Source organism: Giraffa tippelskirchi, chromosome 1 (genome assembly GCF_054371585.1).
Source record: "Giraffa tippelskirchi isolate mGirTip1 chromosome 1, T2T-mGirTip1v1.2.pri, whole genome shotgun sequence".
In the NCBI taxonomy this organism is placed as follows: domain Eukaryota; kingdom Metazoa; phylum Chordata; class Mammalia; order Artiodactyla; family Giraffidae; genus Giraffa; species Giraffa tippelskirchi.
In genome coordinates, this window is record NC_137275.1 from 38266952 (window position 1) to 38289362 (window position 22411).

Below are 22411 nucleotides of genomic sequence, written 5' to 3' on the forward strand. Positions count from 1 at the left end.
TTTCACAACATCATCTTTCAGAATTTGAAATAGCTCAACTGGAATTCCATCACCTCTGGCTAACAAACACTTGAAAAGATGCTCAACATCACTCATTATCAGAGAAATGCAAATCAAAACCACAATGAGGTACCATTTCACGCCCGTCAGAATGGCTGCTATCCAAAAGACTACAAGCAATAAATGCTGGAGAGGGTGTGGAGAAAAGGGAAACCCTCTTACACTGTTGGTGGGAATGCAAACTAGTACAGTCACTATGGAGAACAGTGTGGAGATTCCTCAAAAAACTGGAAATAGAACTGCCATATGACCCAGCAATCCCACTGCTGGGCATACACACTGAGGAAACCAGAATTGAAAGAGACACGTGTACCCTAAAGTTCATTGGAGCACTCTTTATAATAGCCAGGAAAAGGAAGCAGCCGAAATGCCCATCAGCAGATGAATGGATAAGGAAGCTGTGGTACATATACACAATGGAATATTACTCAGCCATTAAAAAGAATACATTTGAATCAGTTTTAATGAGGTGGATGAAACTGAAGCCTATTATACAGAGTGAAGTAAGCCAGAAAGAAAATCACCAATACAGTATACTAACACATACATATGGTATTTAGTGAATCAGTAAAGATAACCCTGTATGCGAGACATCAAGAGACACAGATAAATAGAACAGTATTATGGACTCTATGGGACAGGGCGATGGTGGGATGATATGGGAGAATGGCTCTGAAGCAGGTAAATTGTCGTATGTGAAACGAATCGCCAGTCCAGGTTCAACACAAGATACAGGGTGCTTGGAGCTGGTATACTGGGATGATCTGAAGGGATGGGATGGGGAGGGAGGTGGATGGGGGGTTCTGGAAGGGGAAAACATGTACACCCATGGTGGATTCATGTCGATGTATGGCAAAACAAATACAATATTGTAAAGTTAAAAAATAGAAAATAAACTAATAAAAAAAAATTCCATCACCTCCACTAGCTTTGTTCATAGTGCTGCTTCCTAAGGCCCACTTGACTTCATGTTACAGGATGTCTGTCTCTAGTTGACTGATCACACACTCAACTGAAAAATATTAAAGGCACATAGCAGTCTCACCTGTGAAAATTTAAAAAGAGATGTAAACTCTGAAGATATTTGCAGCTTCTGAAGTGTACTGTTACAAAGTTGTGACAGAGATATTGATAACAGATCAATATATCTGGCACATCTTTTGGGAGTGGTGGTCAGCAGAGCCTGAGATGTTCACAAGAGGTGAGAAAAAGATTGGTCTTTGTAGTCTTTTTTTTTTTTAACAGTTTTATCACTGTATTACTAGTGAACTAAACATCAAAGGTTAAAATAAAGTGAAAAATAACAGTTTTGTGTACCTCAGATAGCAGTCCATTGGTGAAGTATTTTTCTTTATAACTCAGTAATTCTGGGCTGAATAATTAAAGAGAATAATTACATAATCTCTCTGACAAACATTTATTGCACCATTGACTTCCCTGGTGGCTCAGACCGTAAAACGTCTGCCTACAATGCGAAAGACCTGGGTTTGATCCCTGGGTTGGGAAGATCCCCTGCAGAAGGAAATGGCAGCCTACTCCAGTACTCTTGCCTGGAGAATCCCATGGATTGGAGAGCCTGGTGGGCTACAGTCCATGGGGTCACAAAAAGTCTGACAAGACTTAGTGACTTTTTTCACTTTCACTTTCTTTCATTTTAGGAAGTACCGGCCACTGTGATGGACACTTAGGACATCCAGTTTTTGCTGTTATGTTCTTCCCAGTAGGATGGAGGAACTGCCAACTAACAACACATTACAGTTTATGATAACACATTATAAATAACACCAGGATCCTACAAGTATAAGCAAAATAAGATATTTCCCACCAAGTTATGAGAACATAGAGAAAAAGGATCTCATCCAGTTTAGAGACAAGAGAACCATTTTTGGAAGGTTTTGGGGTTTGTTTGTTGTTGGGGTTTTTTTTTGTTGTTTGTTTTGTTTTTTTTAAGATGAAATAAGACAAAGAGAATACAAGAAGAAGGGAATAGTATATGTAAACTGCACAGATGTGAAAAAGCACGTTCAAGTAAGTACAAGTGATTTAGTGTGATGAGTCATAAAAGATATGTGTGGTGACCAGCAAAAGAAGAAGTCAAAATAAAACTTTAGGCAGAGACTAGATAGCTAAGGAAAGCACAATGAAAGGCAGAATCATCATTTTTTAAAAATTCCATAAATTTTAACTGATTAAAGATGTGACTAACAATGGATATGATAAGCTGTTTAAATAGTAATAATATATGCTAAGTACTTTATGTGGGTTATCTCCTTTAATCCTTAAAATATCTCTAAGAGCACCATTATTCTAATTTTGTACAATGGGGGAAAAGATTTAGAGTGCTTCACTAACTTGTCCAGGTCACCCAATCAGTGTATCTTCAAATTCAGGTAGTCCACCCTCAAATGCTGGCCTCTTTACATTCCTATTATGTTGAAAACCTATTCTAGAATTTTGGTTGATCACTGAGGTAGGTGAGAGTGTTCTTTATCAGAATAAAGAATGTTTTTATAAAGAAATGGAAGTGAGAAGATATTTCAGTCTATGTTATGTTGAGTTTGAGAATTCTTCAGAACATTAAATGAAATATAAATGATAGGAAATTCAATATATACATCCGAAAAATTAAACAAATAATTCTGTAGTTAGAGATTGTTTAATGACTTCCTAGAAAAGTTATCTTCATAGTATAAGAATATATCACAAATAAGATCTTGATAAACAAAGTAACATTTAAAGAGATAGACTCAAGGTAAGGCAATTACATCATTTGTGGAAAGCTCTAATTGAAGGAAAACTTTTGATACTTTTTCTGTGTAAATATAGCCAATACTTATGTCTTTATAGCAATTTAAAACAAATATATTTTCTTCTATTGGAATTCTTTTCATTTTTAAAAACAACCATGATGTATTACTTAGGCAGTTTCTTTTCAGAAGATTCCCTCATTATTATAACATGATTCCTAAATATTAACACCACCAGAAATTCTTCTTGGATTAAGCTATTGCCTCTAGAAAGCACCTGTTAAAACATCTGCTCCTGGGTAGAGAAGAATAGTGCAATTACTTTTAGAATATATCAGCTTATTAGATTAACCTTATTGAGAAAGTTCAAATTCCTAAGTAAAACCAACATACAAGAAGGCAGTTTTTACTCAAGTGGCAGAAGACACCCAGAGAAGGGTTATTCTGCATGAAGACACCCTTGAGTGACACATCAGAAGCTGCAGTGCCATCATGAATGCCTTCGATCAAATCACTTGGGCAGAAATTCAGAAACTGGAAAGGAACTAAAAGCCTAATATAGCATTTTACAAAATTTTCCACTTTCAATCTCAAAAACATAAAGAACAAATTTAAAGTCAGTTTCAACTCTGTTTGAAAAATATATTTATAGCAGGTTGTATGCATATTTTTCATTGAATATGTAGTGTTGGTGCTTACTTAGCCCTGTCACACAGTCTGATTCCTCCCAATCACAGTATTCTTCATATAGTCAGAAAAATTCCAAGTTATTTGGTATGTTCAAAGCACTTTTCCAGATATGGAAATAGAAAGATGAATAAGACTCATTTTTTTTTTCCCTAGGTGTTAAGGAATTTTTAGTTTTCACATTTATTTTTTTTTTTCTTTATTTTAATTGGAGGCTAATTACTTTACAATATTGTGGTGATTTTTGCCATACATTCATATGAATCACCCATGGGTATACATGTGTTCCCCATTCTGACCCTCCCCATCCCATCCCTCAGGGTCATCCCAATGCAACAGCCCTGAGCACCCTGCCTCATGCATCTTCACATTTAAAAACTGATTTATATTTTATTTTATGGGATTGTTGAAATTTCATGATAGAAAGAAACCTGAGACATTAGCTTCATAAAATATAAAACACTGAATAATAGTATTTTAGGTATTATTGATCAAGTTGAGTTATATAGAATAAATTTGGGACTTGTTAGAACATACTAGATAGAACAGTTGAGCTGTATTTTTAACTAAGTAGAATTTGTTGATATTATATAGAAGTGACACAAATTTGAGTGCTTAACTTTACATTTTTCCAAAGTAGGGATGTTGCCTGGTGGTTATTTAATATTAAAAACACTGAATTAAAAACAAGATTTATTTTTGCAGATGTTATACATGTTCCTAGCTATCCAAACTATGAAGATTTAAGGTATAAAACCAAAAATGAATTATAGCAATTAGTCTGTTAGTACTAGTATGAAAAGTCACATTAAAAAGAAGATGTAGATTACCATAAAAGCTTTGACACATTTCTTTATATTGGATAAAAACAAGTTTTTCAGAAAAAGACAATATATCATGATCAAAACCTTTACTTATTTTGCTCCTCTTTCTATACCTCAATACTTTCCCCCAGTCAGAGCTATCAAAATATTCAATAATTATGCTTAATAAGTTTAGAATCTTAATGTAGTATTTATACTTTAAAAATTATTCTCAAGCAGTTACAGAGATTAAAATTATATAGTTCAATTTCAAAACTCTTTTTGTAATGATAATTTTCTTGCAGAACAACTGCTGTCTAATAGCAAGCGTGGTTTTTCCATTGTATTGCTTCAGGATTAATTAAAATACTTGTTCTAGTGCATTACAAATGGAAATCAAACACTCCACTGATGAAGGTTGGTTGCACTGGTGATTATAATTATAATTATTAGTTCGTGGTTTTCTCATGGTTATAACCATACAGTTCACCTTTATTCTCATTAAACGCCTCTAAATTCCACCTAAAAGCCCTGTATAATACAATATAATATCAAAAACTGTGGGGGGCGGTCCTAAGATGGTGGAAGAATAGGATGGGGAGACCACTCTCTCCCCCACAAATTAATCTAAAGATCATTTGCACGCTGAGAAAATACCACATAAAAACTTCTGAATGCTAGCGGAGGACACCAGGCACCTAAAAAGGCAGCCCATTGTCTTCGAAAGTAGGTAAGAAAAAGTATAGAAAATAAAAAGAGAAACAAAAGAGTTAGGGACGGAGACCTGTCCCAGGGAGGGAGTCTTAAAAGAGAAGTTTCCAAACACCAGGAGAACCTCTCACTGGTGGGTCTGTGGGGAGTTTTGGAATCTCAGAGGGCAACATAACCGGGAGGAAATATTAAACAAATAAAACCCACAGATTACAGGTCTAACTACAACTCCCAGAGGAGAAGGAGCCCAGACGCTCACATCTGCTGCCAACAAGCAGGGGCTGAAAAAGGAGGCCCGGGCTGCACTGCTTAGGGTAAGGACCGAGCCTGAATGCCTTGAGGGCAATCTGAGGGAGCTAAAGTGAGATAGCAACCCAAATTGTGGTATAGCCAGAGAGGAGAAAAAAAAAAAAAAGAGAGGAAAGAGAGAGAGAAATTTCCCACGAAAAGCTCTAACCTAAGACACTGCTGGGCCTCTCACAGAACAAAGGACTGAGCAAATACCAGAGGAGAGCTAGCCGGCTGTGGACGAGCCCATCCCCCACTGGAGGCGGGGAGTCAGGGAGGAAGGCGAGTGCCAGCCAGAGCCAGAAGGAAAGGGGAAACTTGGCCCCAGAAACAGCATTGCCTACCAAACTGTGAGCAGGTTCTCAGTCGCTAACCAAGTCTTCCTGGGATCCTGGACAGTTGACATCCGTCAGGAGGGTCGCAGCCAGAGATCAGCTCCCCAGAAAAGACACATGGCACACCTGAGATGCAGCTGCGCACCCAGGAAACCAAGCGGCTGGGACCGGGGAGGTGATAAGACACACCACACCTGGGGAGTCGGTGCTCACCAAGCACTTGGTTGCCTGAGCTGCTTGGACCTGGGAAGGGCACAAAACACAGGCCCAACTGAGTCTGTGCCTTTGTGGAGTATCCAAGAACCTGAACCTGAGCAGCCTAGATCTGGGAAGTGCATGCAACCTAGGGGCCGCCCCAGACAGTTCCCCAGCAGAGCAACCTGGAGCCTAAGCAGTGTAGACCGGGAAAGCACACGCCATGAGCAGGGGCAAACCCAATGTGACCCAGACACTGTGAGCACTCCCCACACCCACCAGTGATATTTGTTTGCAGTGTTCCTCCTTCCCCACAGCACAATTGAACAAGTGAGCCTGAATAAACGACCACCTTCACCCCTTGTGTCAGGGCGGAAGTTAGACACTGAAGAGACTTGCAAATAGAGGAAGCCAAAATAAACAAAGGAGAGGGAATGGCTCTGGAAGTGACAGGTGCAACAGATTAAAACCCTGTAGTTAACACTGACTTCATTGGAAGGGACCTATAGACCTTGAGAAGAAGTATAAGGTGGAACAGGGAACTATCTGAAACTGAACTGACCACACACTGCCCTCAACAGCTTCACAGAAATTCCTAGATATACTTTACTATTATCATTTTAAATTTATTTTTTGTTATTTTTAAGTTTTTTATCAATCCTTTAATTTTCATTTTTAAAACCTACTATTACCTTGAAAAAAAGACCCTATTTTTAAAGCAAATTTCATATTTTTTGTATAACGTTTGCAATTTTTTTTTAATATTGTATTTTTGAGAGTCTCACCTCTACTCTAGATTTTTAATCTTTGCTTTTTGGTAATTGTTATCAATTTTGTACCTTTAAGAATCCAATCTTCAGTACCCATTTTTACTTAGGAGTGTGATTACTGGCTTGATTGCTCTCTCCTCTTTTGACTCTCCTTTTTCTCCCCCAGGTCACCTCTATCTCCTCCCTTCCCCTTCTCTTCTCTACTTAACTCTACGAATCTCTTTGGGTATTCCAGGCTGTGGAGAAAACTTAGGGAACTGATCACAGTCTAGATTTGTCTCTCTTCTTTTAATTCCCCCTCTTCTCCTCCTGGTCACCTGTATCTCCCGCCTCCCTCTTCTCGTCTTCATGTAACTCTGTGAACCTCTCTGGGTGTCCCTCATTGTGGAGAATCTTTTAACCTAGATGTTTTGTCACTGGTGTTGTATGGATGGAGAAGTCTTGAGGCTACTACAAGAATAAGACCGAAAGCCAGAGGCAGGAGGCCTAAATCCAAAACTTGAGATCACCAGAAATCTCCAGACTCCAGGGACCATTAATCGACAAAAGTTCGTCCAAAAGTCTCCATACCTACACTGAAATCAAGCTCCACCCAAGAGCCAACAAGGTTCAGAGCAAGACACACCACACAAATTCTCCAACAAAGCAGGAACATAACCCCAAGTACAAAAATACAGGCGGCCAATAGTCACACCAAATCCATAGACACCTCAAAACTCATTACTGGACACTTCATTACACTCCAGAGAGAAGAGATCCAGTTCCACCCACCAGAACACCGACACAAGCTTCCCTAACCAGGAAACCTTGACAAGACACTCGTCCCACCCCACCCACAGGGAGAAACCTCCACAATAAAGAAGAACCACAAACTTCCAGCATACAGAAAGACCACCCCAAACACAGCAACCTAGGCAAGATGAAAAGGCAGACAAATATTCAACAGGTAAAGGAACATGATAAAAGCCCACCAAACCAAGCAAAAGAGGAGATAGGGAGTCTAACTGAAAAAGAATTCAGAATAATGATAGTAAAAATGATCCAAAATTTTGAAAACAAAATGGAATTACAGATAAATAGTCTGGAGGCAAGGATTGAGAAGATGCAAGAAAAGTTTAACAAAGACCTAGAAGAATTAAAAAAAAGTCCATCAATAATGAATAATGCGATAGCTGAGATCAAAAGCACTCTGGAGGGAACCAACAGTAGAATAACTGAGGCAGAAGATAGGATAAGTGAGATGGAAGATAGAATGGTGGAAATAAATGAAGCAGAGAGGAAAAAAGAATTAAAAGAAATGAGGACAACCTCAGAGACTTCTGGGACAATGTCAAACGCCCCAACATTCGAATCATAGGAGTCCCAGAAGACAAAAAGAACGGCCATGAGAAAATACTTGAGGAGATAATAGTTGAAAACTTCCCTAAAATGGGGAAGGAAATAGCCACCCAAATCCAAGAAACCCAGAGAGTTCCAAACAGGATAAACCCAAGGCAAAACACCCCAAGACACATATTAATCAAATTAACAAAGATCAAACACAAAGAACAAATATTAAAAGCAGCAAGGGAAAAACAATTAACCCACAAGGGGATCCCCATAAGGATAACAGCTGACCTCTCAATAGAAACTCTTCAAGCTAGAAGTGAATGGCAGGACACATTTAAAGTGATGAAAGAGAAAAATCTACAACCCAGATTACTGTACCCAGCAAGGATCTCATTCAAATATGAAGGAGAAATCAAAAGCTTTACAGACAAGCAACAGCTGAGAGAATTCAGTGCCAGCAAACCAGCTCTCCAACAAATGCTAAAGGATCTTCTCTAGACAGAAAACACAGAAAAGGTTTATAAACTAGAAGTAAATGGCAAGTAAATAGCAAAGGGATCATACTTATCCTTAGTTACCTTAAATGTAAATGGGTTTAATGCCCCAACCAAAAGACAAAGACTGGCTGAATGGATACAAAAACAAGACCCCTATATATGCTGTCAACAAGAGACCCACTTCAAACCTAGGGACACATACAGACTGAAAGTGAAAGGCTGGAAAAAGATATTTCACACAAATGGAGACAAAAAGAAAGCAGGAGTAGCAATACTCGTACCATATAAAATAGGCTTTGAAAAGAGACAAAGAAGGACACTACATAATGATCAAAAGATCAATCCAAGAGGAAGATATAACAATTATAAATATATATGCACCCAACATAGGAGCACTGCAATATGTAAGGCAAATCCTAACAAGTATGAAAGGGGAAATTAACAGTAACACAATAATAGTGGGAGACTTTAATACCTGACTCACACCTATGGATAGATCAACTAAACAGATAATTAGCAAGGAAACACAAACTTTAAATGATACAATGGACCATTTAAATGATAAATGATATAGAAATATCTATAGGACATTTCACCCTAAAACAATGAATTTCACCTTTTTCTCAAGTGCACACGGAACCTTCTCCAGGATAGATAACATCCTGGGCCATAATCTAGCCTTGGTAAATTCAAAAAATTGAAATAATTTCAAATATCTTTTCTGATCACATGCAGTAAGATTAGTTGTCAACTACAGGAAAAAAACTATGAAATATACAAACATATGGAGGCTAAACAACACACTTCTGAATAACCAACATATCACAGAATAAATAAAAATATGCATAGAAATGAATGAAAATGAAAAGACAACAACCAAAAACCTATGGCATTCAATAAAAGCAGTGCTAAGAGTTGGACACGACTGAACTGAAATGAAGGGGAAGGTTCAAAGCAATACAAGCCTACCTCAAGAAACAGGAGAGAAATCAAATAAATAACCTAACTCTACACCTAAAGCAACTAGAAAATGAAGAAATGAAGAACCCCAGAGTTAGTAGAAGGAAAGAATCACAAAAATTAGGGCAGAAATAAATGCAAAAGAAACAAAAGAGACCATAGTAAAAATCAACAAAGCTGAAAGCTAGTTCTTTGATAAGATAAATAAAATAAACAAACCATTAGCCAGATTCATCAAGAAACAAAGGGAGAAGAATCAAATCAACAAAATTAGAAATGAAAATGGAGAAATCACAACAAACAACACAGAAATACAAAGGATCATAAGAGACTACTATTAACAACTATAGGCCAATAAAATGGACAACTTGGAAGAAATGGACAAATTCTTAGAAAAGTATAACTTTCCAAAACTGAACCAGGAAGAAATAGAAAATATTAACAGACCCATCACAAGCACGGAAATCGAAACCACAATCAGAAATCTTCCAACAAACAAAAGCCCAGGACCAGATGGCTTCACAGCTGAATTCTACCAAAAATTTAGAGAAGAGTTAACACCTATTCTACTCAAACTCTTCCAGAAAATTGCAGAGAAAGGTAAACTTCCAAATTCATTCTATGTGCTGACCATTACCCTAATACCAAAACCAAACAAAGATGCCACAAAAAGAGAAAACTACAGGCCAATATCACTGATGAACATAGATGCAAAACTCCTTAATAAAATTCTAGCAAACAGAATCCAACAACATATTAAAAAGATCATACATCATGACCAAGTGGGCTTTATCCCAGGGATGCAAAGATTCCTCAATATTCCCAAATCAATCAATGTGATACACTACATTAACAAATTAAAAGATAAAAACCATATGATTATCTCAATAGATGCAGAGAAAGCCTTTGACAAAATTCAACATCCATTTATGATAAAAAAAAAAAACCCTCCAGAAAGCAGCATAGAAGGAACATAACTCAACAAAATAAAAACTATATATGATAAACACACAGCAAACATTATCCTCAATGGTGAAAAATTGAAAGCATTTTGCCTAAAGTCAGGAACAAGACAAGGATGCCCACTCTCACCACTACTATTCAACATAGTTTTGGAAGTTCTGGCCACAGAAATCAGAGCAGAAAAGGAAATAAAAGGAATCCAGATTGGAAAAGAAGAAATAAAACTCTCTCTGTTTGCAGATGATATGATCCTCTACATAAAAAACCCTAAAGGCTCCACCAGAAAATTACTAGAGCTAATTAATGAATACAGTAAAGTTTCAGGATATAAAATTAACACACAGAAATCCCTTGCATTCCTATACACTAATAATGAGAAAACAAAAAGAGAAATTAAGGAAGCAATTCCATTCATCATTGCAAGGAAAAGAATAAAATACTTAGGAATAAATCTACCTAAAGAAACAAAAGACCTATATATAGAAAACTATAAAACACTGATGAAAGAAATCAAAAATGACACAAACAGATGGAGAAATATATCATGTTAATGGGTCGGAAGAATCAATATAGTGAAAATGAGTATACTACCCAGGCAATCTATAGATTCAATGTAATCCCTATCAAGCCACCAACGGTATTTTTCAGAGAACTAGAACAAATAATTCCACAATTTGTGTGAAAATACAAAAAACCTTGAATAGCCAAAGCAATCTTGAGAAAGAAGAATGGAACTGGAGGAATCAACCTGCCTGACTTCAGACTATACTACAAAGCTACAATCATCAAGACAGCATGGTATTGACACAAAGACAGAAGTATAGATGAATGGAAAAAAACATAGAAAGCCCAGAGATAAATCACGCACCTATGAACACCTTATCTTTGAAAAAGGGGGCAAGAATATACAATGGAGAAAAGACAATCTCTTTAACAAGTGGTGCTTGGAAAACTGGTCAACCACTTGTAAAAGAATGAAGCAAGAACACTTTCTAACACCATACACAAAAATAAATTCAAAATGGATTAAAGATCTAAATGTAAGACCAGAAACCATAAAGCTCCTAGAGGAAAACAAAGGCAAAACACTCTCTGACATATATCACAGCAGGATCCTCTATGACCCACCTCCCAGAGTAATGGAAATAAAAGCAAAATTAAACAAATGGGGCCTAATTAAACTTAAAAGCTTTTGCACAATGAAGGAAACTATAAGCAAGGTGAAAAGACATCCTTCAGAATGGGTGCAAATAATAGCAAATGAAGCAACTGACAAAGAATTAGTATCAAAAATATACAAGCAGCTCCTGCAACTCATTTCCAGAAAAATAAGTGACCCATTCAAAAAGTGGGCCAAAGAACTTAACATACATTTCTCCATAGAAGACATAAAAATGGCTAACAAACACATGAAAAGAGGCTCGACATCACTTATTATCAGAGAAATGCAAATCAAAACCACAACGAGATACCATCTCATGCCTGTCAGAATGGCTGCTATCAAAAAGTCTACAAACAATAAATGCTGGAGATGATGCAGGGAAAAAGGAACCCTCTTATGCTGTTGTTGAGAATGCATTCTAGTACAGCCACTATGGAGAACAGTGTGGAGATTCCTTAAAAAGCTGGAAATAGAACTGCCAGACGACCAAGCAATCCTACTGCTAGGCATACACACTGAGGAAACTAGAATTCAAAGAGACACGTGTACCCCAATGTTCATGGCAGCATTATTTACAATAGCTAGGACATGGAAGCAACCTAGATGTCCATTGGCAGACGAATGGATAAGAAACCTGTGGTACATATACACAATGGAATATTACTCAGCTAAAAAAGGATGTATTTGAATCAGTTCTAATGAGGTGGATGAAACTGGAGCCTATTATACAGAGCGAAGTAAGTCAGAAAGAAAAACACCTATACAGTATATTAACGCATGTATATGGAATTTAGAAAGATGGTAATGATGACCCTATATGTGAGACAGCAAAAGAGACACAGATGTAAAGAACAGACTGTTGGATGCTATGGGAGAAGGTGAGGGTGGGATGATTTGAGAGAATAGCATTGAAACATGTATATTAACATATGTGAAATAGATCGTCGGTCCAGGTTCAATGCATGAGGAAGGATGCTCAGGGCTGGTGCACTGGGATGACCCTGAGAGATGGGATGGGGAAGGAGGTGGGAGGGAGGGTCATGATGGGGAACACATGTACACCCATGGCTGATTCATGTGAATGTATGGCAAAATTCACCACAATATTGTAAAAGTAATTAGCCTCCAAATGAAATGAAGAGAAAAAAAAAGAGAGAGAAACAAATCAAAAACAAAAAAAAAAGAGAGAGAGAGAGTAAAGAAGAATTCAACAGGTAAATCATCATTTCAGTCCAGGAACCAAAATAGAGGCACTGACATATTACAAAACCCAAGATGTCAAAAATCTGCATGTTATCTTGAGAATCCTTAGGAATGTATTAATACTTGGAGAACTCTCCGCTGAAAGCAAGGTATTTGCCCAGACAGGGCCACCTGCAGCTCTGCCTTGTAGCGTTTTCTCCCAGAAGCCAGAAACTTGGGTTCTGAACCAGTGTAGAGGCTCACAGGCCTCTTTCTGAGCCACTGCTTTGTAAGACAACACTGTGATTTTCTTTGGAGCCTGCCCACTGGAGCACTGACCAGGATGGAACCTATTTAGCTCATAAGTCCTGACAGTTTCATAGCCAAAAGGTGGGTTAAAAGGCAGTTCATCAAAGTTCAAATCATGATAAGAGCCCTAGCATGAAACGGGAGGCTGGACTTGCCATAAAGAGAGGTATTATTTTGGGAAAGGTTGGCATGTTTATGATTCTTGAGGCTATATGAGCTCAATTTTTCCCCTTAAACATCTGCCACAGGTGCTGGGGAAACACTGCTTGTTTTTTTGTATGAACATGGTGTAAATAATGTCCACTTTCAATAAACCTTTAAAACCAAAAATAAATAAATAAAGAACTGTATAATAAACCTATATGAATAAGACAATATACTATTATGACTCATAACAATATTGTTAAAGAATTTTACCAATGTTCTTGATGAAATTTAATATAACAATATGTCTTACATAAAATGCCCAAATATGATTTGCTCACAAAAACAAAGGTGATCTTATTCAAATCATCTATGATATGGATCCAAATTTCTTAGTTTTGTAAACTCTCTGCATTTTTTTGCACATTTTTTTGGTGTATGTGAGAATTTGATTAGAGGAGAGCTTCCTTATAAATCCGCTCCCCCCCCCCCGCCACATTGTATTGTTCAGCTAATTTGGCAACATGATCTCAAGGAAAAAGAATGGAAAAGGAAAGGAAGAAACGCCAAGACACCAGAGTTACCCAGCTGACCCCCATCAGCCAGAGGGCCACAGAAATGCCTGCTGGAAAGAGAAAAGGGAAGCAGTTATCCCCTGGTTCCTGTTCTCTTTGATCCAGTGCTTGACCATGGAGTGTTTACTCTTTAGAACTTAAGAGTGTGTGAGTGAGTATTGAGTGGTTTTTCAGGTGTCCAAAGGCCTGGCATTGGAAATACCCTTAGATGGAAATCAAGTGTTATAGTGAAACTGAGCAAGATACTATCTAGTATACCTGTGTGAAGCTGTTTACTGCAGCATTGGCTGGTGGTGAACTGAGTGGCAGGTGCAAACAGTGTCTCACATAAGTGCCCATTCCATGAGATGTATGTGGTACTGATGCTTAAAAATCTGCATGGTTTCATAAAAATTAAGATCCTTAGCACAGCATTCAAGAGTTCTCTGCGAAACTGTGTATATTCTGAATACAAACAAATCTGAATCAAGTTTCTTTTTAAGTGATCCTGTGGCTCCTATAGTCTTTGGAGTAGACACACATGAGAATTCCTTATTATCAAAGTATTATTAGGGCAGGAAAAAGACACATAAAATAATCTATTTAAAATTGGAATACAAATTTTATAGAAAATAGAGGCAGTAGTATAGTGGGATGGGGCATAGCTAATCGAATTATAATGAAACTAAAAAATAAAAACTTGGTTTGTTTCCTATTGTATATTAACAAGTTTTAACATATACAGACACTATATTCTCATTCTCAAATATATTTTCAAAGTGTGATTTTTTAGAATAGAATTTTTCTGATATTTTGTAATATAGTGAAATTATACTCTATCATATGAGCTTCACAAAAAGATCATAAAGAATGTCATTTTTACTAAAATATGTTTTTGCCCATTTCCCCAAAAGTCTACCTTAAATATTGATTTCTAAAACATTTATAAAAATACTGAACATAACTTTTATAGGTATTTTGTTCATTTTGTTGCTAAACTTTTTAATGTCTCTATTTGGCAGTGGCTTTGTATGTGACAGGAGTAGTCGACAAGCAAAATTTTATTGATATATTGAAAATGTGATTCTTACAAGATGCGCACTTTCACTTTCTAATTAATTTGCAGTATGTTTTCATTTCATTGACTAATGTTTATAGGACACTGTCATTAGCAAATAGAATTGTTGATAAAGAAGAGGAGCAGGGATAAGTGGCCAACAAGGGAGAGATGGAAAAAATTTACTAGAGAATAATTTTATAAACTGTCAGTTCTTGAGTGATTATTTTCATGCCATAGCATATCTCTTCAACCTCATAACCGTGAGAATTCAGAGAATGAATGGATAATAAGAATACACTGTATATTTATTTTTTATTTATTTATTATTCTCATAAGAGCTTTTCCAGTCTATTAAAATTGCCAGTACACTTCTCCTTCTTCAATTAGAGTCTAAATTCTGTAAGGTTAGCTGACTTTTAATATCAAAAAAGCATTAGCAATAGCAGATAATTATTGATTATAAGATTTACTTTTGGACAACAGTTTTGGTGAGATCTGTACATGAGTTATCTCACTGACCTTTTCATAAAAACCCTAGAAGACCCAGTGCATTTGAGTTGCTAATTATTATCCCATTTTACATGTTATGAAACCAAAGTACAGAAAGTTAAGTGCAAAAAGAAAAGTCATTTTTTCAAGCACATGCATAAAAGTGGTATAGTGGGATTAAAATGTATATTGGGCATCAGAGTCCCTATATTCCTTATAAACTGGCAATAAAATATGAAGACCCTGAGCTGAGTTGAAAGAAGTCGTTCCTTCTTATTTTTTTAAGTATTTCCCACAGGTGATTCTCTGTACTTTTTTTTTTTTTTTAACATATTGTGGGACACAAAATGTCTGGTCATCTCTTTCTTACTGATGTTCACTTTGACCAGTATATTGAGTATATTCATCTCAGTTGCACTCTTACAGTCTTTCACCCAGTAATTTGTGCAACTGTTACTGTCAGATACATTATTCCGTTAGTGACTCCAAAATGGTGAACTTCTAATTCTGTTACTATTTATGCATGTATTAGATAAAATTCATTTGTTAAAAAACAAACCAAATTAAAAGAAAAAAACAACCTCATGAACTACAAGAATAATAGGACAGATACTAAACTATTTCCCTTATTTAGTGAGTTTTAACTTTTTATATACTCCTTTCTTCCCTATGTTCATGTAACTCCTCATGGAAGAGAATACTAAGTTGATGTCTCTTCTAGGAATTTTCCTCTGACTTCTCATCCAACCCCCATTTAGTAATCTTTCTCTATATTCCATTTAATCCTCATCCCATGTATGTTATAATATGATAGTTTCTAAGTGATAATTTTCCTCTGCCTCACTTCCTAAATGATATGCTACCTAAAGACAGAGTAGTATATCATATGCCTATTTTCTTTTAGGTCTTAATACCCTACTTTCTAAATGGTAGATGAAAGAAAAATTGACAGAAATAATGAAATTAACAGGAAAAACTCAGATCATGCATTGTAATTTCCACCAATTCTTAACGCCATGTTTTACAAGTACTGAATGAAAGAATGAAAGAATACTGAAATAATAGAATTAGAGGTAAGTATTCAGTTACATAATCTGAGGCAACACCTGTAGTCCTGGTCCTCAGAACATAAAGTAGATATGATTTGCTTGTATAAATGACCATCTGTCTTTAAAATATTGCAGTGAGGAAAGACATTTACCTGAAATTTAACCTATGTTAGTTCTCTCTAACTCTATAAAGTGTATGCAAGAAAATTTTATGATTATAACAGTACTTGCATACATGATATAAAAGTGAATATTGTGTTTCATGTAGCTCATTCGGTAAAGCATTTGCTGGCAAAGCAGGAGACCTGGGTTCATTTCTTGGGTCGGGAAATTCCCTGGAGAAGGAAATGGCAACCCACTCCAGTATTCTTGCCTGGAGAATCCCATGGACAGAGGAGCCTGGCAGGCTACAGTTCATAGGATCGCAAGAATGGGACACGACTTAATTCTATGTTTCTTTTCTTTATACCTGGATCTAATCAACTGAAGCTGTTAAAGAACTAAACTATGAATTAACTCAGTACACCAAACTATTATTGGACCTGTCTTGAGACATTTTCCTGATCAATAAGCAATAGGATTTGTTTTCATCAACTGGATACATATCTGTGGACCTATTTTTTCCTGTCTGAATGCTAGTTTCCAATCCTTAATTAGCATTACCACCTTGACTACTGTGTCCCTTTCCAGCACTTAAGGATAAAAACCTTACCTTTCCCTGGCAATGGGCTACTTGGTGTATTGCTTTACTAGAGGTGAGTCAATAAACTTGGCTTTGCACTTTTCTTTGTGCTCTCTTTTTATTCTCTGACATTAGAAATGTGATAGAAACAATGAAGTATAGCTAACTTACTTGATAGAAGTCACATTCTTCACTCTACCCCTCTTAATTGCTTTTTTTTTTTTTAAGGTTCGGTATAGGACATGACTGAGCGACTTCACTTTCACTCTCATGCATTGGAGAAGGAAATGGCAACCCATTCCAGTGTTCTTGCCTGGAGAATCCCAGGGACGGTGCAGCCTGGTGGGCTGCTGTCTATGGGGTCGCACAGAGTTGGACACGACTGAAGCAACTTAGCAGCAGCATAGTAAGTCAAATTGCTCCATTTTATTTTTAGTAGTGAACTATATCTTCAAAGTTCTGGCTTAAGCTTTGGGAAGTTCTCATTTTTTTGTGTGGAAGTAGTACACCAAGGCTTTTGACTGATTTCTGAGGAATGAGTAGAATATAGCATAATTTATGATCTCAAAGTCTGAAGACAAACTTTTGAATCTCGGTTCTGTCACTTTGTGGATTAGAGGACAAGTAATGTAAACACGATAATCCAAGTGTATGCCCTGACCAGTAACGCTGAAGAAGCTGAAGTTGAACGATTCTATGAAGATCTACAAGACCTTTTAGAACTAACACCCAAAAAAGATGTCCTTTTCATTATAGGGGACTGGAATGCAAAAGTAGGAGTCAGCAAACACCTGGCATAACAGGCAAATTTGGCCTTGGAGTACAGAATGAAGCAGGGCAAAGGCTAATAGAGTTTTGCCAAGACAACACACTGGTCATAGCAAACAACCTCATCCAACAACACAAGAGAAGACTCTACACAAGGACATCACCAGATGGTCAACACCAAAATCAGATTGATTATATTCTTTGCAGCCAAAGATGGAGAAGCTCTATACAGTCAGCAAAAACAAGACCGGGAGCAGACTGTGGCTCAGATCATGAACTCCTTATTGCCAAATTCAGACTTAAATTGAAGAAAATAGGGAAAACCACTAGACCATTCATGTATGACCTAAATCAAACTCCTTATGATTATGCAGTGAAAGTGACAAAGAGATTTAAGGGACTAGATCTTATAGACAGAGTGCCTGATGAACTATGGACAGAGATTCATGACATTGTAAAGGATACAGGGATCAAGACTATCTCCATGGAAAAGAAATGCAAAAAAGCAAAATGGTTGTCTCAGAAGGCCTTACAAATAGCTGTGAAAAGAAGAGAAGTGAAAAACAAAGGAGAAAAGGAAAGATATTCCCATCTGAATGCAGAGTTCCAAAGAATATCAAGGAGAGATTAGAAAGCCTTCCTCAGCGATCAGTGCAAAGAAATAGAGGAAAACAATACAACAGGAAAGACTAGAGATCTCTTCAAGATAATTAGAGATACCAAGGGAATATTTCATACAAATATGGACTCGAGAAAGGACAGAAATGGTATGGACCTAACAGAAGCAGAAGATATTAAGAAGAGATGGCAAGAATACACAGAAGAACTGTACAAAAAAGATCTTCATGACCCAGATAATCACGATGGTGTGCTCACTCACCTAAAACCAGACATCCTGGAATGTGAAATCAAGTGGGCGTTAGAAAGCATCACTACGAACAAAGCCAGTGGAGGTGATGGAATTCCAGTTGAGCTATTTCAAATCCTCAAAGGTGATGCTATGAAAGTGCTGCACTCGATATGCCAGCAAATTTGGAAAACTCAGCAGTGGCCACAGGACTGGAAAACGTCAGTTTTTGTTCCAATCCCAAAGAAAGGCAATGCCAAAGAATGCTCAAACTACTGCACAATTACACTCATCTCACCCGCTAGTAAAGTAATGCTCAAAATTCTCCAAGCCAGGCTTCAGCAATACGTGAACCGTGAACTTCCAGATGTTCAAGCTGGTTTTAGAAAAGGCAGAGGAACCAGAGATCAAATTGCCAATATCCGCTGGATCATCAAAAAAGCAAGAGAGTTCCAGCAAAACATCTATTTCTGCTTTATTGACTATGCCAACGCCTTTGACTGTGTGGGTCACAATAAACTGTGGAAAATTCTGAAAGAGATGGGAATACCAGATCATCTGACCTGTCTCTTGAGAAACTTGGATGCAGATCAGGAAGCGACAGTTAGAACTGGACATGGAACAACAGACTGTTTCCAAATAGGAAAAGGAGTACGTCAAGTCTGTATATTGTCACACTGCTTATTTAACTTAGATGCAGAGTATATTATGAGAAACGCTGGGCTGGAAGAAACACAAGCTGGAATCAAGATTGACAGGAGAAATATCAATAACCTCAGATATGCAGATAACACCACCTTTATGACAGAAAGTGAAGAAGAATTAAAGAGCCTCTTAATGAAAGTGAAAGAGGAGAGTGAAAATGTTGGCTTAAAGCTCAACATTCAGAAAACTAAGATCATGGCATCTGGTCCCATCACTTCATGCCAAATAGATGGGGAAACAGTGGAAAGAGTGTCAGACTTAATTTTTTGGGGCTCCAAAATCACTGCTGATGGTGATTGCAGCCATGAAATTAAAAGATGCTTACTCCTTGAAAGGAAGGTTATGGCCAACCTAGATGGCATATTGAAAAGCAGAGACATTGCTTTGCCAACAAAAGTTCATCTAGTCAAGTCTATGGTTTTTCCTTTGGTCATGTATGGATGTGAGAGTTGGACGGTGGAGAAAGCTGAGTGCCGCAGAATATATGCTTTTGAACTGTGGTGTTGGAGAAGACTCTTGAGGGTCCCTTGGACTGCAAGGAGATCCAATCAATCCATCCTAAAGGTGATCAGTCCTGGGTGTTTATTGCAAGGACTGATGTTGAAGCTCAAACTCCAATACTTTGGCCACTTCATGCGAAGAGTTGACTCATTGGAAAAGACCCTAATGCTTGGCAGGATTGGGGGCAGGAGGAGAAGGGGATGACAGAGGATGAGATGGTTGGATGGCATCACTGACTTGATGGACATGGGTTTGGGTAGACTCCAGGAGTTGGTGATGGACAGAGAGGCCTGGCGTGCTGCAATTCATGGGGTTGCAAAGAGTCAGACACAACTGAGCGACTGAACTGAACTGAACTGAATGTAAACTCTCTGTTTCAGTTAACTAATATAGCTATTTTAAGAAATATGCTTATAGATGTTAAGTACTTATAGTCATGCTGTACACATAGTAAGCACTTAACAAAATGGTTATCTTTTTACTATTATCTTCTTGAATGAATGCACCTTAATATATTCACAATGCTGCCATATTTTCTACTGGATATGACTAGTCTTTCTTCATGAACAGTTGCAGCTCAAACAAAATGAGAAACAGAGACAGAACATAGTACTGGGCACATCCTTAAGTATACAGTAAATATTTGAGGAAGCAAAGGATATAATTTGAAGAAATTTGCAATTGTTCAGAGTTAGAATAATATCAAAGAAATGATGGCAATGTGATGTTCCTTTCAAAGAGTAAGGTCCTAAAGAAACTGAAAGTTTTAGTTGCTCAGTCTTGTCTGACTCTGTGGTCCCATGGACTGCAGCCAGGCTCCTCTGTCCATGGAATTCTCCAGGCAAGAATAGTGAAGTGGGTAGCCATTCACTTTTCCAGGGTATCTTACTGATCCAGGAATTGAATCTGGGTTTCCTGCATTGCAGGCAGGTTTTTTGCCCTCTGATCCACCAGGGAAACTCTGAGGTCCTAAAGTGCATCTCAAAGATTTTGTACACAAATCCATTGCCAGCTAGATTGTGTTATGAAGTATTTGACAGTAGTGTTAGTGTGTGATGTAACAGACGATGTAATTTAAACAGTAATACCTTGGAGCTTGGAAAACTAACACCCAAGGGATATACTACATTATGTTCACTAGCATCATGTAAGGAAATATAACTTTGTAACTACTATATATTAAATAATAACATTCACTTTTAATTGTTATGAATTCCCTAATATAAAATAAGGCAAATAACCAAAATAAGTGTAGTCTTATATGTACTAAATATATGTAATTTTTTTTTGCAGATATTTTTAGTTTAGTACATATTTTTTGGAGAAGGAAATGGCAACCCACTCAGGAGTTCTTGCCGGGATAATTCCATGGATAGAGGAGCCTGGTGGGCTATAGTCCATGAGGATTGCACAACTGAGCAACTAAACCACCACGACATATTTTTAGCTTTATTTAATATCTCTGTAACCTTCAGTTCAGTTAAGTTCAGTTGCTCAGTCATGTCCGACTCTTTGCAACCCCATGAACTGCAGCATGCCAGACCTCCCTGTCCATCACCAACTCCCAGAGTCTACCCAAACCTATGTCCATTGAGTCAGTGATGCCATCCAACCATCTCATCCTCTGTTGTCCCCTTCTCCTCCTGCCCTCAATCTTTCCCAGCATCAGGGTCTTTTCAAAAGAGTCAGCTCTTCGCATCTGGTGGCCAAAGTATTAGAGTTTTAGCTTCAATATCAGTCCTTCCAATGAACACCCAGGACAGATTGCCTTTAGGATGGACTGGTTGGATCTCCTTGCAGTCCAAGGGACTCTCAAGAGTCTTCTCCAACACCACAGTTCAAAAGCATCAATTCTTTGGTGCTCAGCTTTCTTTATAGTCCAACTCTCACATCCATACATGACTACTGGAAAAACCATAGCCTTGACTAGACGGACCTTCGTTGACAAAGTAATGTCTCTGCTTTTTAATATGCTATCTAGGTTGGTCATAAACTCCTTCCAAGGAGTAAGCGTCTTTTAATTTCATAACTGCCACCACCATCTGCAGTGATTTTGGAGCCCCCAAAAATAAAGTCAGCCACTGTTTCCCCATCTATTTGGCATGAAGTGATGGGACCAGATGCCATGATCTTAGTTTTCTGAATGTTGAGCTTTAAGCCAACTTTTTCACTCTCCTCTTTCACTTTCATCAAGAGGCTCTTTAATTCTTCTTCATTTTCTGCCATAAAGGTGGTGTAACCTTAAAATTTCTTTTATCACTTTGGCTTAGAAACAAAGTAATACAAATTCCTTTGTTGAAATGAAACAACTTCCTTGTTGCCTAGGATATCTCTTTCTTAAGATACAGCTTGAGGGACTTCCTTGACATTGCTGTAGTTAAGACTCTGCACTTCCAGTGCAAGGAGCATGGGTTCAATCTCTAGTCTAGAAAGTAAGATTCCATGTACCACGTTGTGTTTCCAAAAAAAAAAAAAAAGAAGTGTTTCAAATGCACTTGGTCCCAACAGTCCTATCTACTTTTAAGAGTAAACTATCCTTCCTGGAATTCACTTTCTGCTTTAGATCAACCACTTTTCTAAACTAATCTCATTTGTCTTTTGCTTTTCTAGTAGT